Raw genomic sequence first — 11,570 nt, 5'->3', positions numbered from 1 at the left:
AGCGTTTTAACCAATCACGTTGGTTTAGAGGCGGGATGTACACAGTGTATTTGCGCAGTGTATTTGACACTGCTCTCGACCAATCAGTGACACGAATGGGCGTGGTGACTGAAAATTTCGTCCATCTAAAAAATGTGTGGGCATGTATAATATTGACATGTCCCGCCCACTGGCCGGTCTGCAGACTCGCACAAATACAGTTGTGTGTTTCATAAAAATGCCCTCAGATGCGTCAAGTAAGTACAATGGTGCGTTTTCACTGCTATTCGTATTCTGTCGACCTGTGATGGCAATTGCGAACTTGCTGCACCCTGACAAGTCGCCGTGACTTCTTTTAAGATGTGTGATTCGCTGTATTGACGCATTTTGTGAGTGAACTAGCCGTTACCCGAGCATACAAATCATCAGATTGACTCCGAGCTTGCTAGCTGCTCTCTTTGTGTTTTTACTCCGGTGTCTTGGGCGCTTGCAAGCGACAACGACCTTGCAAGGAATAACGCTGCATTTTAGGCTTCTTTGCTCGAGTATATACAGCAATCCGAGCAAGGTATCTGATCCTATTTACACAATACACTTGTTCACTAATTACCTTTAATACCCAAATAACCTTAAGGGATCCATCTCATCACAACTCGAGCGAGCGATGCAAAGCAACCGAAGAGCAAGTGAAAGATTCTTGCTTTAGAGCTAAACGGGTCCGTTTTTTTTCGAGAAAACTGCGGAAAAATGACGGGGTGAAAATTGTGACGCAGTTTTGTAAAAAAATAGTGCTTGCAAACACGTCGAGTATGATCTGGCGCATTACTGTACGTCCCTCTGAAAGATCAACTGCATATCGTTGTGAAAAAATATATTTGATCAAAGATAGAAAATCTTTTTTTGCAGCATTTGGGTCGCATTCATCAGTTGGGGGAGAGTACCGATTGAAATTATGATTTGAGGAATTATGGGAAATGTAGTTTATTCAGCTGAACCATTTCATTGGCAAACGCAGGCGTTGATTGTCGTTAGACTACATTCCCCAGAAGTCCACAGACGCTTCAAATACTTTGTAAAGTTGCAAGTTTTTTCTGCCACATAGTTCACATATGAGCGCATACGTGTATGCGCTCATATGTGAACTATGTGGCAGAAAATCTTATTTTCAACTGCAGTCAGTATAGAGATGTGAATGTTTGAAATGTGTTCGTGTGAATGCGAGTAATACTGTTTCTTACATGTTTGGGGTATTTCATATCCACTGACATTCCTGACAACTGCGTCACACGTTCACAAATAGTCTCGTTTTATGTCGAGTTTGCTTTAATTATTCCCTGGATTAGACTCTGTTTAAACTGGATGTCTTTCATCAACTCTGAATTTAATGTTGTCTCGGGGGCTTGTCTACTCGCTCATCGCTTGTATAGAAAGGCCTGCACTGATACGTAATATTTTAGATCCGAATAGCGTGAAGGTGGAAGTTTAAAATGTTTGCAAACTGAATCATACAATATTCAAAGGATAAAACGTGTTGGTGCATGAAAACTAGGTTAGTATTACGCATTTTTAGAGAAATTAATTACTGACGTAGTCAGAAACAGTCTAATAAATACCAAATAATTTATTATTAATATTATTTGAAAACAAACAAATAAACAAAACATACAAAAAAGTTAAATGTCATAGAAGAAAAGTTACATTAAATATAACCAGTAAGCATTTAGTAGGGACATTGGTGCCTGATCCACCTTCGTCATGTTATTAATTTAATTAAAACAAATGATAATAAGAACCATACACTTCAATTAGGGCTTCTTTATGCTTTACAATATATTATTTTTTCCATTGCACTGCATGAGGACAGTTCTTAGACACTGAGGTCTAGTGGACCTTTAAAAAGATGCCATTGACCTTTAACAATGCACATCTATTCATATCTGAATATCGTTTTTTTGATATTCAGGCTATATTATCTTGAAGAATATGCTGAATGAAAAACTGCGGATCTAAAAGTAAATTAAAGACTGAAAGGGAATCGGCATTACTGACTTTCTTTGAAAACAATTCAATTTCATCACGTTATCACATACAATGAATCAATGCATCTTTTGAAGTGTTAGGTTACAAGTTTCTGGAATATTGCTGTGTACTTTTTGTGCAACTGGAGTTAAGTATACACTTGCAAGCCTGTTTCAATCTGTATTTGGGTCTCTGTGTATATACCTTCTCAAATGTATCTAATCCCAAATCTTGCGTTCATAATTTTTTCTAGATACAGAAGATTCGCTATGACCTGATATTTACATGCTAGAGAAATATGACCTCCAGAGTGGCATTTACTTTCTTGATGAAACCATACTTGATAATATAAAGATTATGGATGACAGTGTTGGTAGGTGGCTATCTTCATAATGAAGACGCATAGAGCAGTTAAATGCATACTGTATGCATTAGACTATTAGAAACACTTCAGCATCTCACATGGCCTCTCATATTTCTGTCGCTCTACAGGCTGACTGGAGCAGATGCTTCTTTCCCATATCCTCAATTATTTCAACATGTAGACTGAAGACACTGTATGAACATATATATATACACACCACAACAAGCAAACACACAAACCTATGTACAGTCCAGATGCGTACATAACTGCCAGGAGTAACAGATGTTTATTTTTGTATGTCCCTCACAGATTTCCAGCTGAACTCTCATTTGTCCACACTGGCCAGTATCCACAAGATCTACCACACCCTGCACAGGCTGGTAAATATGGACTCCGTCTGCATGCACTTAAATATTCATCAGCTTTATTGCCAGATTTAACATTAACGCCTTTAAATAATTTAACCAAGAGTATTTTTACTGGTGGGATTTATGCACATTTTCATGTATAGTTCATCACTAGATGATTGATTCTTTTGTTTCAGTGTGATTCTGGCAGGCAGGCCAATAAACCAACCTGGAATCAACAAAGCATTCAGTTTTATTCGAAACATGTTTGCTTTAAGGTCCCTACCAAAATACAGGAACCAATGTATCAAGACTGATTTCTGTGTTGTTTATTATGTGAACCTATTAGAAAACGCATGGATCAAACTCTCTGAAATACCAGATTTGTTCTTTGCTAAAGTTGAATCCTGCGAATAAAGACTTATGATTACGATTTGAAAGCAATTGGACATTTGTTTGATTTGTCAACCTTCAAACTCTCTTCAAACATGACTTTTAAAAGAGAAAACCTTTTAAGAGGCATTAGAATAGATCATTTATAACCATGACTAGGTGGGTTATGCAGGTTTTTAGACAAATCTGTCCTGTATTTGTTAAAATAGCGTAATCCGTGATGTAAAATACTTTTGACGATAAAAACCCTCTAAACAAACAGGCAAGGGATAGCAGATGAGTAGAAGAACTACAGTATATAGATATAGATATATAATATGTATAATTGCATGCAAAATTTTGCAGATGTGATGACCGCTGACATTGTAGTGTGAATATTATTAGATCAGGCCATAAATCCTCTGTTCCTTTGTTGTTCTTATATTGAGATTAATGCAAAAGCTGACGGTGCTGTACTGGCTAGTGTTGCCTGTCTTGGTAGATTAGCATTGTGGGATAGCAGTGTTTGGCTATATGTGAGGTTAGGACACTCAAAGGCATTATTACATACTACAGATTAACCTTTGATCAAGTCATTTACTTAACTACCTTCATAACCCTAATTCACACAGAGTTTTGTTCTACATTAACTTATTTCCAGAACTTTCCTCCACGAGAAGAGCACAGGCAGCATCTGTAAAGGTTACAGGAATATAAGATGATCAGCCACCTACATCACACACATACACATGCTTACTTTATTCTTTTTATGGTGCGGTGCTAATAGCTGCTACTCTGCTGCAGAATGTTGTTTGAGTAAGAGAGAGAAAGAGTGATTGTGGGTGTTAAATGCTGTTTCTTTTTCACCATAGAACCTGACAAGACGTCGGCCCAGGGACTCACGGTACAGGTAGTGACCTCACCTTGCATGCTTCTCCATCCCTTCATAACCTTATCAACTATTATCAAACATAATTTTCTTTTTTACTGCTGATTTTAAATGTTAGTTAGAACTTAAAGCGTACTTGATGCTGGAAACGTGCATCATGATGTATATTTTTTTCTTCTACACAACCATTTAAAACCATTTAAAGGATTTTAATGCTTTTATTAAGCAAGGATGCTTTAAATTGATCATAATTAACAGTAAAGACATGTATAATGTTACAAAAGATGTCTGTAAGAAAAAAATGATGTTCTTTTGAACATTCTATTCATCAAACTGTCCTGAAAAAATGTATCACAGTTTCCCTCTTATTCGTGAACATCTTACTGGTCGCAAACTTTTAAGAAGCTTGTGTATTTTTACTATAATCCTTATATTATTTCATTATAGAAGTAACATTCCTCCAGGTTTTAATATTAAAGCTTGATAAGAGCTCTTTTGAGTTTGCAGGCTATCTTAAAGTGGACATAACACACAGTTTCGGCCAATCTCATGTTAATCTTGAGTACCTATATAGTGGTATTGCATCCTTCATATTTTTGAAGAGTCTTTAGTCTTTGTCAGATTTATAAAAGAAAGATACAGCTTTACGATTTTCTCCAAAAACAGCTGAGCTCCTGGAGGAATGCCGTGGGCGGAGCTAAATAGTCACACTTGCACACTTACGCGCTGATTGCCAACAAAAACTTTGGCCATGTTTTGCATGAGAATCTAAATCTTTAACAGTGTAAATAACTCAGAATGCATGAAATAGCATAAGTAAATGAGGACATATCCCTGGTTTGAGGGAGGGAATGACTGAAAAAGGACACAAAAAAAATAATCATCGTCTTTGTGTTGTGTCTGTCTTTCTTTTCCAGCCTGTTGCTCCAGAGCCATGCCCCCCAGGAAAAAGAGGAGACCCACTGCTGGAGATGACCTGTCTGCTAAGAAGAGCCGGCAGGATAAGTATGCTCAAAACATTCACCTTTCCATTCATTCATTCATCCATATCTCCTGCCTTTCATCTCTGTCCATTCCATCTGTCCGTTGACCTTCCTCTAATTCACTCACACATACACACTCATCCATCTAGCTAACTTTTTGATTAACAAATAAACTAGGTGTCTGTTAAATCATATCAATGAAGAAATTCTGTATTTATGCACAGAAGGAACTGAATGTTCTTTATAATATATTAAAGCAGCACTATGTAACTTTTTCTGTGTTCAGAATTTGCAAACTGTATATAATGAGCGAGTACATCATGAATTCATCTTCCAAACCGCGTTTTTGTCTTATTCCGAATCACTACGGTACACTTATAATAAGTACTTATATTTGGACTATTGTAGCCTGGTCGGGTCATCACCGCTGCGGAGTAACAGTTCTGCGTGAATCGCCATAGACATAAATTTAGAGAAGTAGCTCCGGTTGGAATGTTCTTCCGCGGGATGTGTGCAGTTCTCTTTATTAACCGCTAGAGCGCCAAAAGTTACATAGTGCTGCTTTAATGCCAATAGAAAGTTGCAATTATCATATCTGTTAATTGCACCATCAGATCTCTTTGTGTAGGTGGATTTTTGCCCTCAGAGCATGTCTCTTCTTGTTTGTATCAGATGTAGCATGTTCGTGCTTAAATGTGTATACAAATGTGTGTTAATGTGTATTTAAATAGCCTCCGCTCAGTCCTTGTCTATTCATTTCAGTGTTTACAGAAAACAGGAGACATTGCAAATCCAGGAAGCCGAAGCTTTTTCTAGCAAGAGATGTCTAGAATGGTTCTATGAATATGCAGGTATGTGGGCAAAATTGTAAGTCATATTGAGTTTGTCATAATACTATGAACTATTGCAAATGTATATCTTTTTGATTTAATTGGTAAGGTCCTAAAAAGAGTATAATCACATCAGAATCTGGTAAGCTGATATAATTTGACTTGATAATGTCTAGAAGGCAGTGAATAATGTCACCTAATTTTAGGCTAGATTTTTTTTGGTTTCAGAATTGCTTGTGGCTTCAGACACTTTCCAAATGAAGTTAAGATGCAAATAGAATGACTATAAGTATATACTTACTAACATGTATTTGGAATCTTAAGTCACACTTAAATGTCTGAATTTCATTGCATACAAAATAAAATAAAGTCAGATCCTATTAAGTTCAAAGTGCCCTGGCACATTAACATATGAACATGTTCCACAAAGTTTGACAACTAGAAAGTGTCCAAGACTTTTTTGTTTTTATTTTAAATGGAATACCTATTGCTTCATATTTTGAAACCCAAGTTAACAAACTTGCATTTTTGTGAAATGTTTTGATTGAATTTTGTTTGTTCTGTATTTCTTTAAAATAAATGCCATGTTTTTAATGTAATGCAAAGACATTTATAAATTTTAAATTGTGGCTTAAGTGTCTAAATACTTTTTGGGGCCACTGTATATAATAGTAAATTATTTTTGAATGTCTCGTGTAAATAGGTTGTGATGATGTTTTTGGACCGGACGGGATGGAGAAATTCTGTGAAGACATTGGCGTGGAGCCAGAGAATGTAAGAAAACTAAACTGATCTAATATGATTTCATAGTTTACTCTAAAAATATCTTGCCAGTAGCTTTAGATTTTAATGTATGTTTGTACGCAGGTAGTGATGCTGGTATTGGCCTGGAAGCTTGATGCCCAGAGTATGGGCTACTTCACTTTACAGGAGTGGCTCAAGGGAATGGGCTCATTGCAGTATGTCTGGCCAAACATGAACCTTAAATGCATCTACTACCATGCTACTACACGTATTCTCATCCCAATCTTCACTTTTACTCCATACACAGATGTGACTCTACTGAAAAACTCAGGAACTCTCTAGACTACCTGAGGTCTGTCCTCAATGATGCCACCAGTTTCAAGCTCATTTACCGATATGCCTTCGACTTTGCCAGGGTAAGTGTGTATATGCATTAGGACAGATGATTGATGAACATTAATCATCATCCACTTTAGAAGCTCTGGTCTTCTTTTAATACTTCAACACTATATTTGGTTTTGCCAGTGGCTGTGCATCTGGAACCTTTCTGTGTTTTTTTTTTTCTTCCCTGCATGCATGCTGGACACATCACAGTCCTTCAGTTACAGCAGACGGGCTTGAGACTGCTGAGAGATGGTGCTATTTTGGGTTGTTTCACCTCTTTGTCTGCTCAGCAGAAATATCTCTTGTCCAGATAGTTGCTTTTTTTTTTCACTCCCTTGGTATGAATTGTAAAGCGACTGGAGCTTTGCAGAGTGAAGCTCTTACTGGAGCCATTCGATAGGGCCAATAAAGAGGAGCAGTACAAGTAAATAGCTTGTGGCAACCTTGAATGGATAACATTACATTAATCCTGTCTAGATCAAACAGAATTGTTCATGTCTGGACTCATCTTGTACATTACCAAAGTGTTTTTTTCCCAAGGCTAGCAGCTTTTTTCAATTGTTTTAAAGGAGAGCGCCGAACGCGATTTTGAGTAGCTTGTCAGTGAACTACGGCTCTTGTGTAGTAAATGGTGCTCCATCTGAAAGCACGTGATGGAGATCTACTATTGATTACAGAACCAGCTTTACTGACAAGATGCGCATGACAATCGCATTCGATTAATCGTGCAGCACTAGCGGCCATATTGAGTATTGCATTTTTCACTTTGAATGGGCATGACGCCTCTGCTTGGAGAGCCAAATATTTTCTGAGGTGGTACTTGGCATAAAAAGTTTCAGAACCTCTGGCGTAGAGTATAAGCAGTACACCAATTTCTGAAGCGGATACAACCTGGTTTTAAGTACCTTGGCAATAATGGGTCATTTACAGATTTTTACTTCTCCACCATAATTGCCAACTAAGTATTTTTATTGTGATGTGTGAACTTGTATTGAAACTCTTTAAACTTTGTTTCCACCCCTTTGCAGGAGAAGGATCAGAGGAGTTTAGACTTGAATACTGCCAAGTGCATGCTGGGACTTCTGCTTGGGAAGACCTGGCCATTGTTTCCAGTGTTTAACCAGTTTCTAGAAGTAAATATTTGAAACTTTACAGGCTATCAGTGTCACTTCAATTATTTTACATGACCAGTCAAATGTTTGAACACACCTTCACATTCATTATTACTACTCATTATTACTAAAGGGAATTTTCATTCAAAAATGAAAATTCTGTCATAATTTACTCATTCCAAAACTGTATGACCTTTTTAATTCTGTGAAACATAAAAGAAGATATCTTGAAGAATGTTGGGAACCAAAGCATTTTGGTTACCAATGATTTCCTTTGTATGGACAAAAAGCATTTATTTTATGTTCACCAAAAAGAAAGTCATACAGTTTTAGAACAACACAAGAAGCAACAACAGAAAAGTAAAACTAATAAAAATCTTCTTGTATATTTGACATTCAGCCAAATTCATGCATCATGGAATGCTTTTTAAACAGTAATTTTACAGCTATCATTTTGTGTTTGTCTGAAGAATCAAATTCACCATACATTTTAAATCAAAAGTTTTAGGAAGCAAATTTAGTGAGTACAGATATTTGACTGGTAGTTTTACAGATATTTGCACATCGGTACATATTGTCTTATATTTTATGTCTGTGAAATTTTTGAGTTATTCCTCTCTTTTTTTCCCCCACAGCAATCTAAGTATAAGGTTATAAATAAAGATCAATGGTGCAATGTTCTAGAATTCAGTAGGACTATCAATCTTGATCTCAGTAACTATGATGAGGACGGGGCCTGTGAGTACAAACACCCACAATTTAACATACCTGTATAGTTATAATTATTACACCCCAATTTAGACATCCATCATTACTTTGTACAATGCAGCTGGAAGTACATCAGATTTGTTTTTTGACTCATTTTTCTCAGGGCCAGTGCTGTTGGATGAGTTTGTGGAGTGGTATAAAGACAGAGAGATGTCGTAGCGACAGCTTCCCCACACCTACCACCATCACCAACTAGAAACTAATCGCCAACAATCACAATGACAATGACGAATGAAATGGCTTTGAAACAAACATCTAGACAACAAAGTACAATTCAAAACTGAAGTGTTTGGGACAGATGATGGTGGCCCCTGGCGATGAGGGCTTGAGTGTGTGAGTGTTTGCATAGAATGTAATTATTAATGCACATGTTTGTATGTTGCCCTTTTAGCCGGGGCCACTGCTGGTTGTGTGTTGGAGAAACAGCACCTCACCGACTCCACCTAATGCCCCCAAAGCCCACAATGCATTGTGGGTAAGCACACGGCCAGTGTTGGTGCCGCCTTCCCACCCCACTGTGATGTTTCATATTGCTGTGAATGTTTCGATAGGCTCTTATAAGGAGGATGAATTTGGATTCTCCACAAGGCAGGGTAGGTACAAACTCCCATACTGTCTGAAGTTTAGGTAATTGGGCATGGAAGGAAAGGAAAAAGGAAGAACCTGCTTGGCTTTTTACTGAAGGTCAGTGATTATTACTAAGACTTTATGGGTCAAAAATCGAAATAGCTTACAGTGTCGCTCTGCTGATGTGGTCCAAACACTGTTTACTATGGTTTTTATGTTAAAGGACGATGACAGTCAGAGCATGTTACCATAGATGCATAGCGACCTTTACCATAAGTTTTATTTTTACCAGCCTCACTGCACTTGGTTGCCATTTAATAAAGCGCACCACATGCAAGAGTAGGGCTGTGCAAATAATCGAATGTGATTTTCATGCGCATCTCGTCAGTAAAGCCGGTTCTGTGATTAGTAGTAAATCTCCAGCACGTGCTTTCAGATGGATCGGCATTTACTACACAGAGCCATAGTTCACTGACAAGCTACGCAATATCACGTTCAAAATCGCAGGTGATTATTTGCACAGCCCTATGCAAGAGTGTCATAGACATTCTGCTTTAAGTACTTCCTGTGGTGTTGCATCAGTATCCTTCTCACCACTTACATTCTTGATATTGATTATGAGATCATCAAGAATAGATTTGCTGTTTACAACATGAAGAACAGTGGGTTATATGTATCTCGAGCATAGTGCCCAGCATGACCATTGTGCAATCACACTGGCAATGGCAAGATATGGCCATCTTATAAAAGAGTGTGAGCAGGTTAAAGTGACTGTGGAATGCATTCATTATATGATTTGATTCCTTAGCAGTGTAACTATATTGTGTATGCCATAGTTAAAATGACAGGACATGGATCTACGTGATGGAAAAGAGAGAGGATGAGAGAAAGCTGTTAAAGTGCACTTTTGATTTCTGTGATGAATTGCCACAAAAATATAAAAACAGGTATCCTGCCCTAAACACTGACACTCCTTTGGCCACATCCTCTTACACAGATCTTGTGGTCAAATGTGATCACCTTAACCCATAGTGACCAATGCCTAGCAACTATTTAACGTTCTAGTTATGTTTGTAAAACTGTTGAGTTTTGTCTATGGCTGTGGCGTGAAGCCAACTTGTCATCTGAACAAGAAAAAAAAATGCATGCATGCATTCTGCAATTAGAGCCGTCTTCGTGAATGAATGAGGTTTTTTCTTTTTGTACTTTTTTTGCTCTTGTTTCTTTTTTTTGTACAGGTATTTGTAGAAGTGGACTTTTTTTGTGCTTAATCTGGGTATCCGCGGTCATGCAGTCTTAACGCTTTATGAAAAACATGATTGTGTGATGGTATTTAGAGCTTAAACACACTTGTAACCTCATCTGTTGAGATGTTCTTCTCTGCATTGCCTTCTCCATCATCTCCACCAAGTGCTAAACTACCCTGTACATGAGTGACTGCAGCATTTCAGTATATCTGCAATTTCATGCAAACTTATAAATTTTTTATTATGTTCATCTTATAAGGAATTACAATACAGAGACAAAAATCATTATTAACTTTATTAAAGCTTATTTTGGGTAACATTTTTTTTTTCCAAGACATTTTTGATTGTTTTTTTTCTAATTTTTTTGAAAGATGAAGGTTGCTTACCATAAATTATTTATCAAGTTATTCACACAGCATCTAAGAAGCCAACAGTCTATGTATGCTGTGCATGCTGGCCAGAATCCATTTAAAAAATGTCTACAGACATGTGTCATAATCCCATTCATCTGCACCCGTTTGTGCCTGAGGGAAATAGTGGTTTAAAATGAATTATTTTAACAGATAGACAAGTTCCCTGTGTTATGACTGTTGCTTTTGTTGAGGGAGTATGTAATGCAGAGGGCTGAGCATTCTCATCTGACTGTATATATGTATGGATGTGTGTCTATGTGTTTGTTTTCACTGTAACTTCTCTACATTCAATATATATATAAAGGGGTTTATTAACTAAATGTGGAGTAATTTCATCTGTTTTAGATGTCATGTTTTAAAGAAGGGAAGACTTGGACTAGCAACTATTCTGGAGTCATGCTGAGACTCTTTCCCCTTTTGCTGGAAAGCTAGTATTCAACAGAAACCATCAAGATTTAGAGAAAGGGACTGAAAAACAGTGATTCGACAGCTTTGGAAGAAAGTTTATAGCCCCATTAATGGATATAATGTGTTGTCATTGAGTGCAGTTAA

The 11,570-nt window shown here is 37.2% G+C and overlaps 1 pseudogene; it reads left to right on the top strand.

Annotated features, from left to right (window-relative positions):
* Positions 1–142: 142 nt before the first annotated feature.
* LOC107665393 (DCN1-like protein 4) lies at positions 143–9,751 on the top strand (annotated as a pseudogene).
* Positions 9,752–11,570: the final 1,819 nt, after the last annotated feature.

Source organism: Sinocyclocheilus anshuiensis, unplaced genomic scaffold, assembly GCF_001515605.1.
Source record: "Sinocyclocheilus anshuiensis isolate Anshui unplaced genomic scaffold, SAMN03320099.WGS_v1.1 scaffold199, whole genome shotgun sequence".
Taxonomy (NCBI): Eukaryota; Metazoa; Chordata; class Actinopteri; order Cypriniformes; family Cyprinidae; genus Sinocyclocheilus; species Sinocyclocheilus anshuiensis.
This window is presented reverse-complemented; position numbering and strand designations above follow the sequence as displayed.